Source organism: Danio rerio, chromosome 22 (assembly GCF_052040795.2).
Source record: "Danio rerio strain M-AB ecotype USA chromosome 22, GRCz13ab, whole genome shotgun sequence".
Classification (NCBI taxonomy): Eukaryota; Metazoa; Chordata; class Actinopteri; order Cypriniformes; family Danionidae; genus Danio; species Danio rerio.
The window spans coordinates 4,076,275-4,099,360 of NC_141042.1; the positions used below are offsets into that span (position 1 = coordinate 4,076,275).

At 38.5% G+C, this 23,086-nt stretch overlaps 2 protein-coding genes across 31 annotated transcripts in view; both read right to left on the reverse strand.

Moving 5' to 3' along the window:
- The window catches only part of ptprsa (protein tyrosine phosphatase receptor type Sa), a 387,121-nt gene that overhangs the window by 353,565 nt on the left and 10,470 nt on the right, over positions 1-23,086 (reverse strand). The gene's annotated exons all lie outside the window — the stretch shown is intronic.
- The window catches only part of kdm4b (lysine (K)-specific demethylase 4B), an 814,203-nt gene that overhangs the window by 115,266 nt on the left and 675,851 nt on the right, over positions 1-23,086 (reverse strand). The gene's annotated exons all lie outside the window — the stretch shown is intronic.

Below are 23,086 nucleotides of genomic sequence, written 5' to 3' on the forward strand. Positions count from 1 at the left end.
AACGTTTTTGTCACCATGCTATCCACAGTTGCTCTGAAGTTTAAATTTTTAAAGTTTAATTAGTCGACTTTAACTGCAGTCAGGCACTTTCACTTTTATTTAGGAACACTTGATGCATGCCCCCAATGATAATAGTTTGATTGGGTGTTTACGTGTCTGTGCTGCGACTAAAATCGGCATGCTCCTCATGTCTTTATTCCATTTCTGTTTAGTTCAACTATGACTTTAGTCAGATTAAGGTCTTTGAAAATTGCCATTTACATGGTCGACTCTTAATCTGAGTATTGTCTTAATTCTATTAAAATTGGATAATTGTTGTCCATGTAAACCACACATCTCAAACTCGATTCCTGGAGGGCCGCAGCTCTGCACGGTTTTGCGCCATCAAAGCTGATCCAACGAATGAAGGTGTTCATGCCCTGTTTGAATACCTTGATTATTTGGATCAGCTGTGTTTGAAAAGGTTGAAGCAAAACGAGTTGCGGCCCTCCAGGAATCGAGGTTGAGACCTATGTTGTAAACATACTCACTGATAGAAACAGAGACCAATGGTTCTTGAGGAAAAACAAGTAATAACGAATTAAGACGGATGATGCAGTGGCGCAGTAGGTAGTGCTGTCGCCTCACAGCAAGAAGGTAGCTGGTTCCAGCCTTGGCTGGGTCAGTTGGCGTTTCTGTGTGGAGTTTGCATGTTCTCCCTGCGTTCGCGTGGGTTTCCTCCTCCGGTTTCCAAAGACATGCAGTACAGTAGAATTGGATCAGCTAAATTGTCCGTAGTGTATGAGTGTGGATGAGTGTGTGTCCGAATGTTTCCCAGAGATGGGTTGCGGCTGGAAGGGCATCCGCTGCGTAAAAACATGCTGGATAAGTTGGCGGTTCATTCCGCTGTGGCGACCCCGGATTACTAAAGGAACTAAGCTGAAAAGAAAATGAATGAATGAATGAAAGAACTAAGACTTGTAAACTTTACATATTTTTCAAAGCAAAATAACACAAGAAATTCCCCCAAATATTCCCACATTTTGAAATAAGTCATCACAAAATCAGTATTTTTAGGTCGCCATAATCAGAAAATGTTCCTACAGACTATTGAAGGGACTGGTTGAGTTCTGACCATACAAGAACACACAGTGTTTTCCTGGTACAGCCTGGAGACTGCATTTGATTGATGGTTGATTAGGTGGGAAAGTAATCTATCCGCATTGAAAAATAGCCTAACCATAACTCTAGGCTAAACCTGTGAAACAACGTGATAAATAAAACATTGTATAGAAAAAACTTACATTTTGATGAATGGGATGTTCCATGACTTGGACCAAAACAATATGAAATCCCTGACAATTCCATATCTGGAATAGAGATTCTAATATTCCGCCATATTCCAGTATTTCCATGGGAACCCTATAAAGAGCTATCCCTGTTCAGATCACAGTCAGAGGCTGTTTTTTTTCCTCCCCAGGAACCAGGAACTGTTTTCCTTCACCTTCACACTAATGCACATCTGCGGCCACAAATCAATGGTGCTTGAATTATGAATCCCCTCGAGGCGTTGCTGCGTTCAGAACACAGCGAAGAGGAAAGCGTAATCGGCCTTTAAGACGCAGGAAGCGCACTGACCACAGCGAGGTCCGATAAGAGCCATGGAGGCAAAAGATTTATTAGAATTGCATTTCTCGGCGAAGCTTCTGGGCGTTTTTGAGGACTTACCGGGGGTTTGGTGGGTGTCTAGAGACTCAATGGTTGAGTCCGATCCATCGCTCTGACTGATGGATGGCGCCATTGTGTGCACCTGAAACCTGTCACAACAAGGGTAACGATGTCACCGCCTGCATATTTCACTGCGCCATTAAAACGCCAATGACCTTGGACTAAAACGAGGGGGTGTAACCTGAAGCGTGTGTGCACTCTGGGGCCCGTCATGTGACTTGTAAAATGTCCCCTACCAGTCCCATAAGGTGGAGCGTCCACATTTAGGATGTTCTGTCATCCTTTGCCTTCTAAAATAAAGAAGACACATCTCTCGCCGGTATAAGCTGGTTTTTTTGTTTTAGCCAGTTTAAAGTCATCATGAAATGGGGATGTACATCTACTTGAAACAGTCCTGAAATTAGAGAAATTGTAGGACGGTGCTTGATTTCATTTTTTTGGATAACTGACAAATGGATGAAGGCAGAGCAGAATTGAGACATGCCCTCTGACAGCTAAAGGCCGATAATCCCGCCCAAAATTACTGATACCTCTGCCCCTAATGACTGATAATCCCGTCCAAAATTACCTATATCTCCACCCCTAATTACTGATAATCCTGCCCTAAATTACTTATATCTCCACCCCTAGTTACTGATAATCCCGCCCTAAACTACCTGTATCTCCACCCCTAATTACTGATAATCCCGCCCTAAATTACCTTTATCTCCACCCCTAATAACTGATAATCCCGCCCTAAATTACTTATATCTCCACCCCTAATTACTGATAATCCCGGCCTAAATTGCCTATATCTCCACCCCTAATAACTGATAATCCCGCCCTAAATTACTTATATCTCCACCCCTAATAACTGATAATCCCGCCCTAAATTACCTTTATCTCCACCCCTAATTATTGATAATCCCACCCTAAATTACATATATCTCCACCCCTAATTACTGATAATCTCACCCTAAATTGCCTATATCTCCACCCCTAATTACTGATAATAATCCCACCCTAAATAACTTATAATTCCACCCCTAATTACTGATATTCCTGTCCTAAATTACCTATATCTCCACCCCTAATTGCTGATAATCCCGGCCTAAATCACCTATATCTCCACCCCTAATAACTGATAATCCCGCCCTAAATTACCTTTATCTCCACCCCTAATAACTGATAATCCCGCCCTAAATTACCTATATCTCCACCCCTAATTACTGATAATCCCGGCCTAAATTACCTATATCTCCACCCCTAATAACTGATAATCCCGCCCTAAATTACCTATATCTCCACCCCTAATTACTGATAATCCCGGCCTAAATTACCTATATCTCCACCCTTAATTACTGATAATTCCGCCCTAAATTACCTATATCTCCACCCCTAATAATTGATAATCCCGCCCTAAATTACCTATATCTCCACCCCTAATTACTGATAATCCCGCTCTAAATTACTTATATTTCCACTGTTAATTACTGATAATCCCGCCCAACATTACTGATATCCTCGCCCTAAATTACTGATATGACCTAAAGGACTGGTAAAATGTTGGTTTTTATTTGTGCTCTTAGAACATAACTTCACCATTCTAAACTGTTTTACTGTTTTTTTTTTCTAGATATTTACCCAAAACACAACCAAAAACCAAATGTTGGGAGACCAGCTGGTGCCCAAATACCATTGATGGATGATAAACTAGGCTATATTAAACTGTTTTTCTCTTTATTTGGTTTTTGGTTCAAAACTAAATTCAGACCAAACCCTTTAAAACTAGCCAAAAATATCATGTTGAAAGACCAGTAAACAGTTCAGTCTGGTTTAGAGGGTCTTACACCTCTATTAGCCAATCTACCATCAAGTTTCATTGAATGTCACAAAACCCTGTTAAACTAGCAAAAAGACTACACTGAAAGACCAGCAAACAGTTCAGTCTGGTTAAAATGGTCTTACAACTACAGTAGTTGATTAGGCAACTATTCTCCCAAAAAACATCAAACTGGCCAGGCTGAAAAATCAACAAACCAGTTTAAACTGGTCTAGATGGTCTCACTTTCATAAGCTGGTCTACCATCTAGTCTCCCAATACAACTGTCATGAAACCCTGTAAAACTAGCAAAAAGACTACATTGAAAGACCAGTAAACAGTCTGGTTTAAAAGATCTCACACCTTTATTAGCTGGTCTACCATCTAGTATCCCAAACATGACTGTCCTGAAAGCCTGTAAAACTAGCAAAAAAAAAAAAACCTGTTGAAAGACAGCAAATATTTGAGTCTGGTTTAGATGATTTCATACCTTAATTAGCGGATCTACTATCAGGTCTCCTAAACATGACTGTGCTGAAAACCTGTAAAACTAGCTAATAAATACCATGTTGAAAGTGTTTACAGTCTCACATCTTCATTAGCCAGTCTACCATATAGTCTCTCAAACATGACTGTCCTGAAAAGCAGTTAAACTAGCTAAACGTGCCATGCTGAACAATCAGCAAACAGTTCAGTCTGGTTTAGATGGTCTTACACCTTCATTGGTCTGCCGGTTTGTCTTCCAAAAACTAGCAAACTGACCAGGTTGAAAGACCAACAAATCAGTTTAGACTGGTCTAGATGGTCTCAAAGTGTTGACAGATGAACAGCTGTCCTCCCAAAGTGCATATCCTGAACCTTCCGCAACTAGAAAAATCAGGCCAGGTTGAAAAACCAGTAAAGAGTTTAAGCTGGTTTACATGGTCTCCCAGTCTTACTAGCTGGTCTTCCAGCTGTCCTCCCAACATGATCATCCTAACACCCTCTAACACTAGCAAATAGGACAAGGCTGAAGGACCAGCAAATGGTTTAGGCTGGTTTCGATAGTCACACAGTCCTGGTAGATGGTTATCCTGCAGGTCTTCCAACTTGATCATCCTACAACCCTCCTAACACTAGTAAATCAGTTCAGGTTAGAGGTTTCCCAAGTTGATCGAAAACCCAGATTGGCTGAAAGACCAACAAACCAGTTTCACAGTCTTGCTAGCTGGTCATATCGCTGGTCTTCCGACCTGATTGCCCCCAAAACCCTTCTAAAATGGTCTAAAACATCTGGTTGATTTGAAAAATCGGCTGTTTAGGCTAGTTTTACACTTTTTTTATATTTTCCCAGTGTCTAAAGGGCACCTTTTATCCAAAAATCTCTTTTGCAAGGGGTTTAAACACAGTTGTGTGTCAGAAGTGTGTGAATATATCCGACTTCTAAAGGTTATAATGTATTAATTTCATCACACTTGATAAAAACACTCTGATTGGCTTTTCCCTGGTACGTGTCATCAGAGGGGGAAAGCCCCGCCCACTAGTGACCATCGCTCCCTAATTAGCATATGACATTTGCATTGCTTTTGAATCTGCCACTATGCTGACACACATGCACTTGTAGCTCCGCCCTCTTTTGAAAAGACCACAATCTCATTTGCATTTAAAGCGACAGTCACCAAAATGGCACAATTTGGATCAAAGCCTAAAAGGATTAGAGAGTTAGAAAACATTATCTGTGTAATATTGTGAGATGAAATCTCACTACACACTCTGGGAACATCAGAGACTTATTTTACATCTTGTAAAATGGGCATAATAGGTGCTCTTTTACAGCCATACAGCATAAATATACAGTATAGCTAAATCTCCATGTTCTTTTCTCCCAGCCGAATATCATATCGCTTTACCATGCATTAAAGAGAGAGCAAAACATGCTTTGACAGTAGCCGAGGATGTTTGCCTTGTATCTTATTCCTGTCCGTTTAACAATATCTGCAGAATTCGATTACGCTACAGACATAATTGAATGTATTGGGCTCGGTTGCAGGCGAAAGCAACACTCCGCTATTCTTTCTGATCATAGTGAATGCTAAAACATCCCGGGCCACAATCGATGGCGGCGTCATACAGCAGGCAATCAGAAAAGCACTTTGTCCTGCACTTGTGCTTGTGCCCCGTGAATGGAGTTATTGATCGACAGCAAAAAAGCATCGACACAGTGACCAGAGCTAACTGCATACAGTACACGCACGGTCAGGCCAAGGACAGACAAAAAAACAATCACGAATCTCATTGTTTCTATAGAGGATGGAGAGAAATTAAATAGGGATAAAAGTGCACTTCTTGTTTTTTGACGGTTCCTCTGAGACGAAAAAATAAATAAGTCTCACACACAATAAGTCTCGAATCCTAGAGTTTTGGAAAAAATTGCAACAATTTGATTTCTCCGATATGTTGGCGTGTTATTTGTTGAAACAAAATGTTAGCGTAAATGCCAATTTTTCTTATTGTATTTTTCTGCGACTGACTGAAGAGAACTAAACCTAGAACTATTGTCAAATAGTCATACACTGCTCGTTTTTAAATCAAACTGCAAATAAAATGCACTTGTTGTGATTTGATAATTTGCCTAAGAGAACAAAACACAATAAATCTCACACACAATAAGTTTCGAATCCTGGAGTTACGGGGAAAAAAAGCAACAAATCGTTTTGTCAAAAATGTTAGCATGATAAAATGTTATTTGTCGAAACATTAGACAAAATGTTAGCGTAAAAGCCAATTTTTCGTATTGTATTTTTCAGCGACTGACTAAATAGAACCAAACCTAGAACCATTGACAAATATATCAAATTTATTTTATACATTAGTCGTTTTTTTAAATCAGCCTGCAAATAAAATGCACTTCTTGTGTTTCTATTGTTTGCCCAAGAGAAAAACACAATAAATCTCACACACAATAAGTCTCAAATCCTGATGTTTCGGGGGAAAAAAACGCAACAAATTGTTTTGTCAAAATGTTAGCGTGATAAAATGTTATTTGTCGAAACATTAGACAAAATGTTAGCGTAAAAGCCAATTTTTCGCATTGTATTTTTCAGCGACTGACTGAAGAGAAGTAAACCTAGAAGTATTGTCAAATCTATCACATTTATTTCATACACGGCTCGTTTTTAAATCAGACTGCAAATAAAATGCACTTCTTGTGATTTGATGGTTTGCCTAAGAGAACAAAACACAATAAATCTCACACACAATAAGTTTCGAATCCTGGAGTTTCGGGGGAAAAAAATGCAACAAATCGTTTTGTCAAAAATGTAAGCATGATAAAATGTTATTTGTCGAAACATTAGACAAAATGTTAGCGTAAAAGCCAATTTTTCGTGTTGTATTTTTCAGCGACTGACTAAAAAGAACCAAACCTAGAACCATTGACAAATATATCAAATTTATTTTATACATTAGTCGTTTTTTTTAAATCAGACTGCAAATAAAATGCACTTCTTGTGTTTCTATTGTTTGCCCAAGAGAAAAACACAATAAATCTCACACACAATAAGTCTTGAATCCTGGAGTTTTGGGGAAACAAAAACGCAACAAATCGTTTTGTCAAAAATGTAAGCATGATACAATGTTATTTGTCGAAACATTAGACAAAATGTTAGCGCAAAAGCCAATTTTTCGTATTGTATTTTTCAGCGACTGACTGAAGAGAAGTAAACCTAGAAGTATTGTCAAATCTATCACATTTATTTCATAAACTGCTCGTTTTTAAATCAGACTGCAAATAAAATGCACTAGTTGTGATTTGATGGTTTGCCCAAGAGAAAAAAAACACAATAAATCTCACACACAATAAGTTTTGAATCCTGGAGTTTCAGGGAAAAAAAGCAACAAATCGTTTTGTCAAAATGTTAGCGTGATAAAATGTTATTTGTCGAAACATTAGACAAAATGTTAGTGTAAAAGCCAATTTTTCGTATTGTATTTTTCAGCGACTGACTAAAAAGAACCAAACCTAGAACCATTGACAAATATATCAAATTTATTTTATACATTAGTCGTTTTTTAAATCAGCCTGCAAATAAAATGCACTTCTTGTGTTTCTATTGTTTGCCCAAGAGAAAAACACAATAAATCTCACACATAATAAGTCTCGAATCCTGGAGTTTTGGGGAAACAAAAACGCAACAAATTGTTTTGTCAAAAATGAAAGCATGATACAATGTTATTTGTCGAAACATTAGACAAAATGTTAGCGCAAAAGCCAATTTTTCGTATTGTATTTTTCAGCAACTTACTAAAAAGCCTGGAACCAAACCTAGAACCATTGACAAATATATCAAATTTATTTTATACATCAGTTGTTGTTTTTTTTATTCAGACTGCAAATAAATTGCACTTGTTGTGATTTGATGGTTTGCCCAAGAGAAAAACACAATAAATCTCACACACAATAACTCTCAAATCCTAGAGTTTCGGGGGAAAAAAAGTACAACAAATCGTTTTATCAAAAATTGTTAGCGTGATAAAATGTTATTTGTCGAAACATTAGACAAAATGTTAGTGTAAATGTAAATTTTTCATTTTAGATTTTTCATCGACTGATTAGTTTTAAGAGAACTAAACCTAGAAATATCGACAAGTATATCAAATTTATTTTATACATTAGTCGTTTTTTAATTCAGACTGCAAATAATATGACGAAAAGTTTTTTTTGTTTTATTTATTTATTTATTTTGTAACATATTTAATTAAATATTATGTCACAGACGTGAATACATCCCAGCAGACACACAACATCATAAGATGTTAATATTAGGTTAGATTTAGATCACCAGCGACTAAAGACAATGTTATTTTGATGTCCAATAACGAAATGAAACTATGTTGATATTTAGTTGATTTTAGGTTGTGTTGGAAAGTGACCAAAATCCATCGTTGAGCCAACTTCTTAAACCAACATCATATTGACATCAAACGCTGACATTTATTCGTCAGGTATGGCAACCAAAATCCAACGTCTGATAGACGTCAGAGTGGTAACATCCAATCAACATCAAGCTGTAACATCATTAGACGTTGTATTTTGGTTGCTTTTCAATGCAACCTAAAAGCAACAAATTATCAACGTCTAATGATGTTACAGCTTGATGTTGATTGGATGTTGGTCGTTGATTGAAACACTGGTCATTGACGTTGGGTTCTGACATCAACACAATTTTTATTTCCAAACAACATGCAATGTCCCACGACACTGGAGTTCAAAATCAATCTGATGTTATGTTGACATCCTGTGCCTACTGGAATTAATTTGATATTTTAAAATAATATAAAATAAAATAAAGTAAAAATAGAACAAACTATAAAAATAAATAAAAACATAAAACATATAAATCTTAATAGGGAAAAAATACAAATTTCAATTAATAATTAAATAGTACAAAAAATGTATTAAAGGTAAAACGTAATTAAGATCATTAAAATAATTTATGAAATCAAAGTAAAAAAAAAAAAAAAAAAACAGTACCATAAATAAATCTTTAAATAAATATAAATTTTAAAAATACGTACAGTTATAACCAAAATAATTGTAAATAAAATCTTGTAATGTTTGAACAAATTAAAAGAAAATCTGACTAAAAGTCATGGAGTTCATTGATTAAATAAATAGAAATATAAAATATATATTTATATATGATATGTTATATATATATATATATATATATCAATATGTTAACAATAAAATGCAGATCCAACCATGTAATACATCAAATAAACATTATAATAAATAATAAAATCACCCCAAAGCAGAATAAAAAAAATACATTAAATGTAAAATGTAATTAAGCCAATAAAAGTATTCATTAAGTCACAGTTAAAATACTTGAAATAGTATAATAAATAAATATACATTTTAAAAATAAGTACAATTATCACCATTTGAATAAAAAAAATCTGAATAAAAGTCATGAAATTAATTGATTAAATGGATAAAAACTAACATTAAAAATGCATGTCAATAAACAATATAATAAATTCATAAAAAAAAACAAAGATGCACAATTATAAACCAAATAGTTGAATAAATTACAAGAAAATCTTAGTAAAAAGTCATGCAATTCATTGATTAAATAAATACAAATATTAAATATATTTTAAAAATTACTTAATATTAAAAATGAAGATAAATCAATAAAAAATACTTAAAATAATAAAAAAAATAAGTAAAATTATCACCATAATAATTGAATAAACTAAAAGAAAATCTGAATAAAGTCATGGAATTCATTGATTAAATAAATAAATAAACAAAAAAAATATTAACCTTAAAAATGCATGTCAAATTAACACTATAATAAATGAATAAAGTTCCCTGCAAGACATACAATTATAACTATAATAATTGAATTAAAAAAAAAATATCATTCAGTAAATAAATTTAGAAGAAAAAAAACATTAATTAACAATAAAAATGCAGATGCAACCATGCAATACATCAAATAAACATTATAATAAATTGCTAAAATTCCCCCAAAGCTGATTCAGATCAGTGAATATCACCACTACCACAAAGATTAAATCAAATCTGCTGACTGTGTTTGTGTGCCATCATGCAATGCTTCTGCTTTCAGTGCATCAGTCAACTGACTTGTTGCTTCGCACAGGCTTTATAACACAATATCCTGCAGTCTAATATTCCTCCAGGTGGTCAAACTAACCTTGAGGGAATCTTCCAGAAGCTGTGAAAGACAGCAGATCAGCTGAAGCCACTAAAAGCAGCTAAAGGTTTGATCTACAGCCGACTGCATGATCGCAGGGAGGAAGAGAGCTCAGAATGGATTGCCTCGCGGCTTTTATAAACAGCCATAAATTAGGACAAATTTGTCAAACGAGAAGAGACACAGTGAGTATGGAGTCAAGGCTCGGAGCAGCGCAAATAAAAGCGGTATCACAACATCTCATCCATTACGCTGTCAGACCAGCGCTGCGGGCCGCCGTCTCGTGACAATATGCAGATATATGGCTGACGATAACGGGCCCGGCTGATTTACTGTGACCACAAGAGATGTTTACCAGCACCTGCCCAAACGCAAAGCAAACAAACCCCAGGACAAACAGCGGCAGGAATCACTCCACGCATCCATCAGTGCGCAAAATCTGACAGGAAGACACGAAACACCATGACTGCTTCGACATCTGAACACTTTCTTGAGGAAAAAACTGTACTCTGTGATATTATGTGTGGTTTTTAATGCTCATAAGCGTTGTTAGGTGACTTCTAAGAGTTGCTATGCACTTGTGAACGTTCTAAGAGTGGCTATGTGGTTGCTAGGGTGTTGCTAAGGAGTTCTAATGGTTGGTATAGTGTTATCAGCATTCCTGTGGGGTTAGAAAGGTGTTGATAAAGAGTTATAAGGGTTTATTTTGCACTTGTTAGTGTTGAAAGAGTGGCTATGTGGTTGCTAGGGTGTTGCTAAGGTGCTTTAAAAGTTGTTATGTGGTTGATAAGGTGTTCTAGGGGTTGCAATACAGTTACTATGATGTTTCTAAGTGGCTCCAAGTGTTGTTTTGCACTTACTAGTGTTCATAGAGTGGCTGTGTGGTTGCTAGGGTGTTGCTAAGGTGCTTTAAAAGTTGTTATGTGGTTGATAAGGTGTTTTAAGGGTTGCAATACAGTAACAAGGGTGTTTTAAGGAGTTCCGAGAGTTGTTTTGCACTTGCTATTGTTCAAAAAGTGGCTATGTGGTTGCTAGGGTGTTGCTAAGGTGCTTTAATAGTTGTTATGTGGTTGCTGAAGTGTTCTAAGGGTTGCAATACAGTTACTATGGTGTTTCTAAAATGGTTACAGTAGTTGTATTGCACTTGCTAGAGTTCAGTAAGTGACTGTGTGGTTGCTAGGGTGTTGCTAAAGGGTTGAAATAGTTGTTATGTGGTTGTTGAAGTGTTCTAGGGGTTGCAATACAGTTACTATGATGTTTCTAAGTGGCTCCAAGTGTTGTTTTGCACTTACTAGTGTTCATAGAGTGGCTGTGTGGTTGCTAGGGTGTTGCTAAGATGCTTTAAAAGTTATGTGGTTGATAAGGTGTTCTAAGGGTCGCAATACAGTAACAAGGGTGTTTTAAGGAGTTCCGAGAGTTGTTTTGCACTTGCTATTGTTCAAAAAGTGTCTATGTGGTTGCTAGGGTGTTGCTAAGGTGCTTTAATAGTTGTTATGTGGTTGCTGAAGTGTTCTAAGGGTTGCAATACAGTTACTATGGTGTTTCTAAAAGGGTTCCAGTAGTTGTATTGCACTTGCTAGTGTTCAATAAGTGACTGTGTGGTTGCTAGGGTGTTGCTAAAGGGTTGAAATAGTTGTTATGTGGTTGTTGAAGTGTTCTAGGGGTTGCAATACAGTTACTATGATGTTTCTAAGTGGCTCCAAGTGTTGTTTTGCACTTACTAGTGTTCATATAGTGACTGTGTGGTTGCTAGGGTGTTGCTAAGGTGCTTTAAAAGTTGTTATGTGGTTGATAAGGTGTTCTAAGGGTTGCAATACAGTAACAAGGGTGTTTTAAGGAGTTCCGAGAGTTGTTTTGCACTTGCCATTGTTCAAAAAGTGGCTATGTGGTTGCTAGGGTGTTGCTAAGGTGCTTTAATAGTTGTTATGTGGTTGCTGAAGTGTTCTAAGGGTTGCAATACAGTTACTATGGTGTTTCTAAAAGGGTTTCAGTAGTTGTATTGCACTTGCTAGTGTTCAATAAGTGACTGTGTGGTTGCTAGGGTGTTGCTAAGGGGTTAAAATAGTTGTTATGTGGTTGTTGAAGTGTTCTAGGGGTTGCCATACAGGTACTAGGGTGTTTTAAGGTGTTCTAAGAATAGTCGTGAACTTTCTAGTGTTCAAACAGTGGATATGTGATTGCTTGGGTGTTGCTAACGCCTGTTTCACACCGCAAGCGTCAGCGGCGCGTGAGCAGAGCGTGAGCAGCGCGTTTGTCGAGCAGTAGCAGCACGCAGGCGTTTGCCTTTCACACCAGCTGCGTCTGCAGCGCGCAGCTCTTCGGCAGCTGCTGCTGAGATCAACCTATCTCTGTCTATTCTATCTAGTTACCCCTCTATATACAAATACACTTTTTAAACTTTTCATCTGCACCAAGGCCCCTCCTATGCTGTTTCATTAACCTGCAAATGTTTATTTTACAAATTTTATAGATCAAATAGTACTGTATGCTTCTAAAGCTAACTTATATGAGAAGTGTCTACAGTCAGAAGACAATCGCCTGTGATATCATGTCATTTGTTATTTGATTATCAGGTTGCTGTAGACCTAGTTATAATCATATTTATACAATATAGTTATAATGATATTTATACATGATCAAACTAGTGTTACTTTCTCCGCTTCAGTGATGTCCAGCGGCAGAATAACAGCTCGTTAATTCATGCTCGTGCAGAGGATGAGACGGACAAAAGTAACCAATGCATGCCCTTCTTTTACTTATTTTCGTGTTGTCAGATTCACAGTGCAAACAGCTCCCGGTAGGAATAACTCGAGTGAACATAAAACAAAGCCGATTAAAACTTTCTTGCTCTGCTCAGCTGCACAGAACACAGCGAGCTCACATCATCCAGCATGCGTGTCGCACTACACTACCCACAATACACTTCGCTATGGACTACAAATCCCGTAAATATTCCATTTCCCCTCTCCTACAACACTAGTGTGCAACTTAAGCAAAACTGATAGTAAAATTGTTTTACATTCGGTTTTGTAGTTCGGGCCTAAATAAATGTTTGTTGCCGTTTTTAATCGTTTTAAGTTCATTTGAAAGACTATATATAAACCATTTGACATTATTAACGCATTTATTTGGTAAAATTGCTACTTTTTACTGTCATTTAATGTGTTTTGGTCATTATCAATGCACTGTCACTTTAATTGAGCGTGAGCAGCGCGTCAAAAATAGACCCAGTGCCGAAACTATCGCTGCACTGCTGCTTCGGCGACGCTCACGCCTCGCTCTGACGCGCTGCTGCTGCGTGCGGTATGAAAGCTCTAATCTGTTAACATAGACGCCGAAAACACACGCGCTGCTCACGCTCTGCTCACGCGCCGCTGACGCTTGCGGTGTGAAACAGGCGTAAGGCATTTTATTAGTTGCTATGTGGTTCCTGAAGTGTTCTAAGGGTTGCTATACAGTTACTATTATGTTTCTAAAGGGTTCCAAGAGCTGTTTTGCACTTGCTAGTGTTCAATGTGGTTGCTAGGGGGTTGTAATAGTTGATATGTTGATGGTAAAGTGTTCTCAGGGTTGCTATACTGTTACAAGGGTGTTGCTAAGGAGTTCTAAAGGTTGATATGTATTTTACTTTTCTAGGAGTGGCTATTTGGTTGCTAGGGTTTGGCTAAGGGGTTTTAATAGTTGCTATGTGGTTGTTAAAGTGTTTAAAGGGTTGCTACATGGTTACTAGGGTGTAGCTAATGTTTTCTTATGATTGTTCTGCACTTTCCAGCCTGGTCTTAGCTGGTCAGGCTGGAAAGTGACCAGCTAAAACCATCTAAAACAACCTTGACCATCCTGGTTTAGGCTGGACATAGCTGGTTTTGGCTGGGCTCCCAGCCTGGCTAGGCTGGTCAAGCTGGTTTTACCTTGTCATTTCCCAGCCTGTCCAGCTAAAACCAGGCTGGAAATGGCTGGAAACCAGCCTGTGGCCAAAACCCCTATAAGTGGCCAAAACCCCTATAAAACCAGCCAACCAGCCTAGGCTGGTTTAAGCTGGATTTTTCAGCAGGGTTTAGAGTTGCGGTAGAATTGCTTGGGTGTTAAGAAGCATTCTAACGGTTGTTTTGCACTTGCTAGTGTTCAAAGAGTGACTATGTGGTTGCTAGGGTGTTGCTAAGGGAAAGTAATAGATGCTTTATGGTTGCTAAAACATTCTCAGAGTTGCCGTGGTGTTACTAGGGTAATGCTAATGGGTTCTAAGCCTTGTAGCAAAATTGTTCTGATAGTATATATGGGGTTGCTAGGGTGTTGCTAGGTGTTCTAATAATTGTTTTGTGATTGGTTAATTGTTGCGATAGCAGCTGTGGTTGCTAGGGTGTTCTTAGAGTTGCTATTCTGCTACTATGGCGTTGCTAGGATTTTCTAATGGTTGTCATGCACTTGCTAGTGTTTCAAGAGAGGATATTGCTGTTCTGTTTCTAGGGTGTTGCCAGGTCTTCTAAAAACAGCTATACGGCTAGTAGAGAGTTTTAAATGCTGTTGCTATGTAGTTGTTAAATGGTTGCAAATCAAAAGTTCTAAAACATCAAAAAAGCTGTACACTTCACTGGGGTTTTATTCAATTCCGGCCTGGAAGGAACAGGATCATACCTGCACCGTCGCCACAAAAGCGCTTTGCATATTTCTCTGCATACTTGCATAACTCAGCAAGGGCCTCATGAATATTCAGCAGAGTTTCTGATGCTGGTAATTGCTCTCCTGAACTGAGGATAAAAACAATGATAGCAGGGGAGCGTGAAGGAGATCTGGGCTTACGGAGAATCTGGGACGAGCGTTAATCAAACAAACACTTCAGACGGACATCAGCGCGTCCACGAACCTGTGTTTTCCTATGGCGTAATGCAGATTTCATAAAGGCAGGAGCGGAGGAATGAGGAGCTGTGTTTACATTCAGATATTTTTATTTGAATTTTGGAACATCAGATTTAAAAAATGGAATGAAAATGCCCAACCATGGCTCATTCTGAAAATGTACCTCTATATACATTTCTGGAGACTGTGAAATAAGTCCCGGGGGTATGTTTGTTTGTTTTTTTTTTGCAGTTTTTGTTTTTGCGAATTGACAAGAGGTTGCTGTGTATGCTTTTTTGAGATCTCTAATTTCTTCCACGAGTGCCATTCGCATCTGCTGTTCTCACGTAAATCCACCAGAGGCTGCTGTCGACTGACTGTTCGACTGACTGAATGTCTGAAAAATTGACTGACCCACCCTCCAACCAACACTTTTCAAGAGCAATCCAGAAGAAGAAAAGCCCTCGTCTGATTTTTACAATGTTTTCAGATTTTACCACATTCTCGCCCTGTTATTTACCGTTCTTCACCGAACTCGAATCCCGTCCTTGTGGTAAACTCCACTCCGTGTCTCAAGTCCATCGGCGTACACGACAAGCTAATGGGACAAACTGGTTACAGCAGGAATGCTGTCCATACGGAGGTAATCGGCCAGCTGGTAAGCGCGAAAAGAAATATCGTCATACCTAGCGTTCGTTTAAAAATTAAATGCAGCCATATGTACCTCCGGCTACATAATTTACGGTCTCCAGAAACGTATATAGGGCTACGTTTTCAGAATGAGCCTATATTGGAAATAGCAAGATGTGCATAAATTTAAAAAAGTAGGATAAACGTTTTATTTGATAAGTAAAAATGTGCATAAAGTTCAATGGAAACATATGTTTTGAATATATTCCATTTATGCGCATCAAAAAGTCATGTGATTTTGTTTTAACGGTGTGACGAAGCCGTAGGTGACGACATGGAAACAGTGAAAATCCGAAATAGTGGAGCTTTAATAAACGAACAGCAAAATAAATGTACATGCAGAGTCACGATCATAAACAGGCAAACGATAACGGTCCAAAACAGGCAAACAAAGCAGAGTCCGAAATCCAAAGAAGCAGTGGTCAATAGGCAGGCAAAAGATCACAACAAGGCAAACACAACAGTAACGCCGAGGCGTCAGCTTCAACGCTTCCCATTCATTTTCAATGGGTGACGTCAGGCATTGCCGAACTGCATTGTGGATCTGTCGGCGCCGTTTCAGTGGCGTTGTTCGCTGCAGAAGTTGGGACTTTTTCAACTTTTTAAGCACCGACGGAATCATCAGCCAATCAGATCGCTGTATGCAAATACCCCAGCTCAGACAGTAGCTGATTGCTGACTAATCGACGATCGTGTCAGCCCCAACTTCAGACACGCCCTCTGTCAAGCGTTGAAGCTTCGTGTGAATGAGTCGCAAGGAAACGCTCGGTAAGGCAGTGGAACTGGCAATACTTTGTCATAGATATATTCATTAGATACATAGTGCTGTCGCCCACAACAAGAAGGTCGCTGGTTCGAGCCTCGGCTTGTTCAGCTGGCCTTTCTGGGTGGAGTTTGCATGTTCTCCCCACGTTCGCGTGAGTTTCCTTCGGTTTCCCCCACAGTCCAAAGACATGCTGTACAGGTGAATTGGGTAGGCTAAATTGGGTTGTACGTAGTGTATGAGCGTGAATGAGTGTGTATGGATGTTTCCCAGAGATGGGTTGCAGCTGGAAAACATGTGCTGGATAAATTAGTGGTTCATTCCGCTGTGGCAACCCCAGGATTATTAAAGGGACTAAGCCGAAAAAGAAAATGAATGAATGATATCGCATACGGACCCTTAGCATGGGTCAATATTGCTGCCACATTTGTACAGTGCTCCCAGGGCAAATGTCATTCAACCGCACTAGTCAAGACTAAAGCCAATGTGAAGACTCTGGACATTAGCGCTGTGTACAAATGTAGTAACGAGCAAACAAAGAAAACAAAGCACAAAGGCAGAACATTTCATAGGTAACATTTCGTTTTTTACGTTTTGGTATGTTACAAACTTTTGTGCTCAACAAGTAACGTTATTAATGATAATACAGTCCCTTACTGCATTCACCATACGGCAAAGCAGCACCAACTCGCACTAAATACTAGGCTTATGCTAGTTTTATTGAATAAAATCAGCAAACAATGTAAATAGTATATGACAACAAGACGCTGGGGTAACAGAAACTGGTTTTATTGTCGGCTAAGTGAAGGAGTTGTTCATAACGAGGATTCAATCACAAACGAATCGCTCCCTCCGTTAGCATTAGAAGTGAAAGCAGGAGAGGAGGGAGGATAATACATTTCCATGCACACAAACACACGCTCTTTGTCGGCAATGCCCGTGAGGTCACTTATCAATCAATGTAGAAAAGTGATTTGAAATTATAATTTAATTTCATAAAATCATAATAAAAAAAATTTGCATACTGACCAACGGAAAAAAAACCCAATCACAGATGTATATATGTGCTTATATCTTCTATATGTAAATACTTCTAATGTAAATATCTATGATACTTTGCAAAGAGAAGGTCTACACAGTGTGTTTATATATGGTGGTAACAAAAAGTACTACCGAGGAAACGCGCAGTCAATATTCTGGAGAGAGCTCCCTCTAGTGGTGGGATGAACAAGTCTCCACTCATTCATTATAAACAGATCATGTGATGATAAAAATGTGTGCTGTAGTGCTGTCAAAAGTATACAATTCTGTACCAATCGATAATTTAAATGTAAAATGTCAATTTCTCGCTAACATCTGCTCTGCACGTTTATAAACACCACCATCAAGACAAACACAATAGTAAAGAAACGCTCGGTAAGGCAGTCGAACTGGCAATACTTCGTAAAGAGAAAGTCTACACAGTGTGTTTATATATGGTGGTAACAGAAAATACGACAGAGGAAACGCGCGGTCAATATTCTGGAGAGAGCTCCCTCTAGTGGTGGGACAAACGAGCCTTTGCCTTGTTCGTTAAAAATTGATCATGTGATGAAAAAAGTGTGATGTAGTGTTGTCAAGGATATCGAATTTGATACCAATCGATACTGAAATTTCAAAATGTCAACTTCTCGCCAACATTTGCGCTGCATGTTTATTAACACCACTGTCAAGGCAAACACAATAGTAAGGAAACACTCGGTGAAGCAGTGGAACTGGCAATACTTCACAAAAAGTCTACACAGTGTGTTTATATATGGTGGTAACAGAAAATACGACAGAGGAAACGCGCAGTCAATATTCTGGAGAGAGCTCCCTCTAGTGGTGGGACAAACAAGCCTCCGCCTCAATCGTTAAAAATTGATCATGTTATGAAAAAAGTGTGATGTAGTGTTTTCAAGAGTATCAAATTTGATACCAATCGATACTGAAATTTCAAAATGTCAACTTCTCGCCAACATTTGCGCTGCATGTTTATTAACACCACTGTCAAGGCAAACACAATAGTAAGGAAACACTCGGTAAGGCAGTGGAACTGGCAATACTGTGTAAAGAGAAAGTCTACACAGTGTGTTTATATATGGTGGTAACAGAAAATACCACACAGGAAATGCACAGTCAATATTCTGGAGAGAGCTCCCTCTAGTGGTGGGACGAATGAGCCTCCGCCTCATTCGTTACAAACAGATCATGCAATGAAAAATGTGTGTGATGTAGTGCTGTCAAAAGTTTCGAATTTGGTACCAATCAATACTGAAATTTAAAAACGTAAATTTCTCGCTAACATTTACGCTGCATGTTTATAAACACCACCGTCAAGGCAAACACAATAGTAAGGAAACGCTCGGTAAGGCAGTGGAACTGGCAATACTTCACAAAAAGAGAAAGTCTACACAGTGTGTTTATATATGGTGGTAACAGAAAATACGACAGAGGAAACGCGCAGTCAATATTCTGGAGAGAGCTCCCTCTAATGGTGGGACGAAAGAGCATCCATCTCATTTGTTAAAAACTGATCATGTGATGAAAAAAGTGTGATGTAGTGTTGTCAAGGGTATCGAATTCGATACCAATCGATACTGAAAATTCAAAATGTCAACTTCTTGCTTACATTTGCACTGCACGTTTATTAGCACCACTGTCAAGGCAAACACAATAGTAAGGAAACGCTCGGTAAGGCAGTGGAACTGGCAATACTTCGTAAAGAGAAGGTCTACACAGTGTGTTTACATATAGTGGTAACAGAAAATACGACAGAGGAAATGCACAGTCAATACTCTGGAGAGAGCTCCCTCTAGTGGTGGGATGAATGAGTCTCCACCTCATTTGCTACAAACAGATCATGTGATAATAAAAATGTGTGTGATGTAGTCTTGTCAAAAGTATCGAATTCGGTACCAATCAATACTGAAAATGAAAACGTCAACTTCTCGTTACATTAAAATTCTGCACGTTATAAACAACACCGATTGCTCAACAGAAATGACTGTGATTGGCCCTGAAGCTCATGAGTTCACTACTTTACTTTTTTTTTTCAATTAAAGTATCGATTAGTACTGAACTCGATACTTTTGACAGCACTACATCACACACATTGTTTTCATCACATGATTTGTTTCATTCCACCCTAGAAGGAGCTCTCTCCAGAATATTTACCACTAGTGTGACGGGACGCATTAATGGACCAAGCAGCAAGTCCAGTACTTTGCAAAAACCCCTTGGCCATCAGTCCATCAGTGTTATTATTATTATATTATTATTAGCTCCAAAACTGTCTTGAGCGTCTGTCTGCGCTCTCAAAGAGCGTTTCACGCCTCCAAAAGCCACCGCATTGCGTTTCATCTTAGTCTTTTGAAGCGGAATTCATTTAATAGAGAAGAAAAAAGCCCACCGTGGCTTCTCCAAACCCACTAAACTACATTTTTAAGTCTGATTATCAGGAAGTGTCGATTTTGATCTCTTTTGTTTCTCACCGAAAGGAAACGCTGCTTTATTCGTAAATGTTTTATTTAATATTAAAGTTTTGCGCATAAATCTACTTCACATCGTTGGATATCTTCGCATCTTTTCTGATTGAGCCTCATTAAACCAGAATCTTCCGTTCAGATCTCCAGCGAAGGAGAAGACAAGCCAGCGAGGCCTGAAAAGAGAAGCAGAAAAACTCCAGAGAGAAAACGCACCGACATTTCCCATCTGCCCTCTGACTGAGGCGTAATTAAAGTCTGCGGTGACGTCTGTCGCTCACACAGCAGGAGAGAACAATCCGGAAAGAGCCTCGGAAAAATCAATAGAACAACAACAACAGACTTCAGTCACTTTACCATCCATCGGGGAAAACTTTTAATATGAGTTTTATAGGGAAATGTCATGTTGAGCGTTGAACCAAACACACATCAAAACTCTTGGTAAAACACAAGGGTTGAGTCCAGAATGAATTAATATAAGATACTCTCACCACGTGCCAAAATGCAAACTTAAAAATAGAATAAAAATGATAGATACAGTAAAATAGAAAGGGAAGGACACACCAAAGTATGAACGCACACATACAAATATATTAAATCATAAAACGAAGAGCACAACTATATTAATAAAAAAAAAGGAAATTAATTACTGAATAGATATAAACAATAATAACGGCATACATGAATGCAAAAAAATAATGAATTATACGCAATAAATACAGACTAACAGTATTCGTTCATTCATTTTCCTTTAGCTTAGTCACATATTTAACGGGGGTCGCCACAGCGGAATGAACCGCCAACTATTCCAGCATATGTTTTACACAGCGGATGCCCTTCCAGCCACAACACAGTACTAGGAAACACTCATACACACTCACATTCACACACACCCATACACTACGGGCAAATTAGTTCACCCAATTCACCTATAGCGCATGCGTTTGGACTGTGAATGAAACTGGAGAACCCAGAGGAAACCCACGCCAGCACGGGGAGAACATGCAAACGCCATAAAGAAATGCCAACTATTGAACTCGAACCAGAGACCTTCTTGCTGTGAGGCCACAGTGCTAACCACTGAGCCACTCATACTCAAATCCCAGTGTTTAAAATTAGACTGGCAGAAAGCATAAATGACATGTGATTTCCCCTTACTAGAGGTTGGCTAAAGTGTTTTTTGATGGCAAAAGCTGGAATTTTAAATGTTAAGGAATTGGAACAACCTTCAATCCGCTGGTTAAGTGTGACGTCACGCGAAAGGGCTTCCAGGAACAAGCGCTCTATGAAACTGAATGGGGAGACTCATCAAATGGTAATAACTAACGTTTACAAAGTGCTGTAATCGCTTCGAAAATCACGATCGCAATGTATATATATATATATATATATATACAACAGTTCTGTCTGTTTCTCAAATCTGATTGGCTGATAGCCATGAGATATTCTGCAATATGGGGAGACTCATCAAATGGTAATAACAAACGTTTACAAAGTGCTGTAATCGTTTCGAAAATCACGATCGCAATGTGTGTGTATATATATATATATATATATATATATATATATATATATATATACACACACAACAGTTCTGTCTGTTTCTCAAATCTGATTGGCTGATAGCCATGAGATATTCTGCAATAACTCCTACAGCCTCTTTACCCTTTGTGTATTACTCCGCCCACATACAGCCAGCAAAAAGCAGACACTACGGATCTAAAGTTTAAAAGATGCACGCTCAGCTGTTTAACTGTCAGCTTATGATTTAAATCCGGAAGAAAGCAGTTCCTCATACAAAGGGGTTTTTGAGACTCCACATGTTTGATTTTGTTTTTAAAATACACAATTATGCCGTCAAACTGTTGTATTAACGCAATATTACACGCATAGCAGTGCGATATGGCTGTGTAACGGCACGAGGCCGCGCCACGATTCGCATCATGGACGTGCAGCCGACGAATCTGCATGATGCGATCATGTCAATATGGAGCAAAATCTCTGAAGAGTATTTCCAGCAGCTTGTTGAATTTATGCCATGAAGGATTAAGGCAGTTCTGAATGCAAATGGGGATCCAACCCGGCGCTAGTAAGGTGTACCTAATAAAGTGGCCGGTAAATGTGTATGTTCATACATTAAAAAAAATACTAAATATTAAAATCTTTAAGATGCCGATGACCCACACAGTTTTGTGAAAATAGATAGTTCAAGTCATTGGTAACTAATAAAGTTATGGTACCAATTCGATTGTAATATGTGCACCTTTTGTAAAGCTGTATTGAAACAATAATTATTGTGAAAAGCGCTGTACAAATAAAGTCGAATTGAATTGAATTAAAAAAGGGTCTATATGACCACAAAACTCTGCTATGCATCCCACACAGCGTCTGATGTTATGATCACAGCAGAAATCAGACAGTCTCGGAGCCGCTCTCAGTCAAATATACATGAGCGCCATCAATCATTGATGATATTATATCAGCAGCGCGGACGGACGGACGAACGCTCGGCTCTTCCCCGACAGTACCATGATCTCAGCGCTGAAATGTCGAGCTGACCTTCCGGGGTTTTTACGAGCCGCCGGCGTTTTCTGGTGTGAAGAGCGAATCATCCGTCTCTCCGTCTCCCACTGACCCGTCGCCTGCTGACCTTTAGCATCCGTCACAAACGCATTAAACGCGTCGACAGCGCACGCTCTCTGAAGCCTGTCAAACAAACACTTAACGCACAGGCGTAGCTAGACAACACATAGGCCTACAGTAAAGTTAAAAAAGAGCTCAGCTGGCATCGGGTTTCTCTCTGAGGATTCTCCTACAACAGGGAATTGTTACAAATGACACTGCAAAACACTGTGCAGTTGAAGTCATGAATTATTAGGCCTGCTTCAAATACTTCCCAAATTACGTTTCATTTTTTACACAATATTTCCTATAATGTTTTTTCTTCTGGAGAAAGTCTTATTTGTTTTATTTCGGCTAGAATAAAAGCGCTTTTTAATTGTTTTAAAACTATTTCAAGGACAAGTTTATAAAGTTAAATTTATTAAATTTATCCTTCAGCAATATTAAAACTATTATGTTTGGA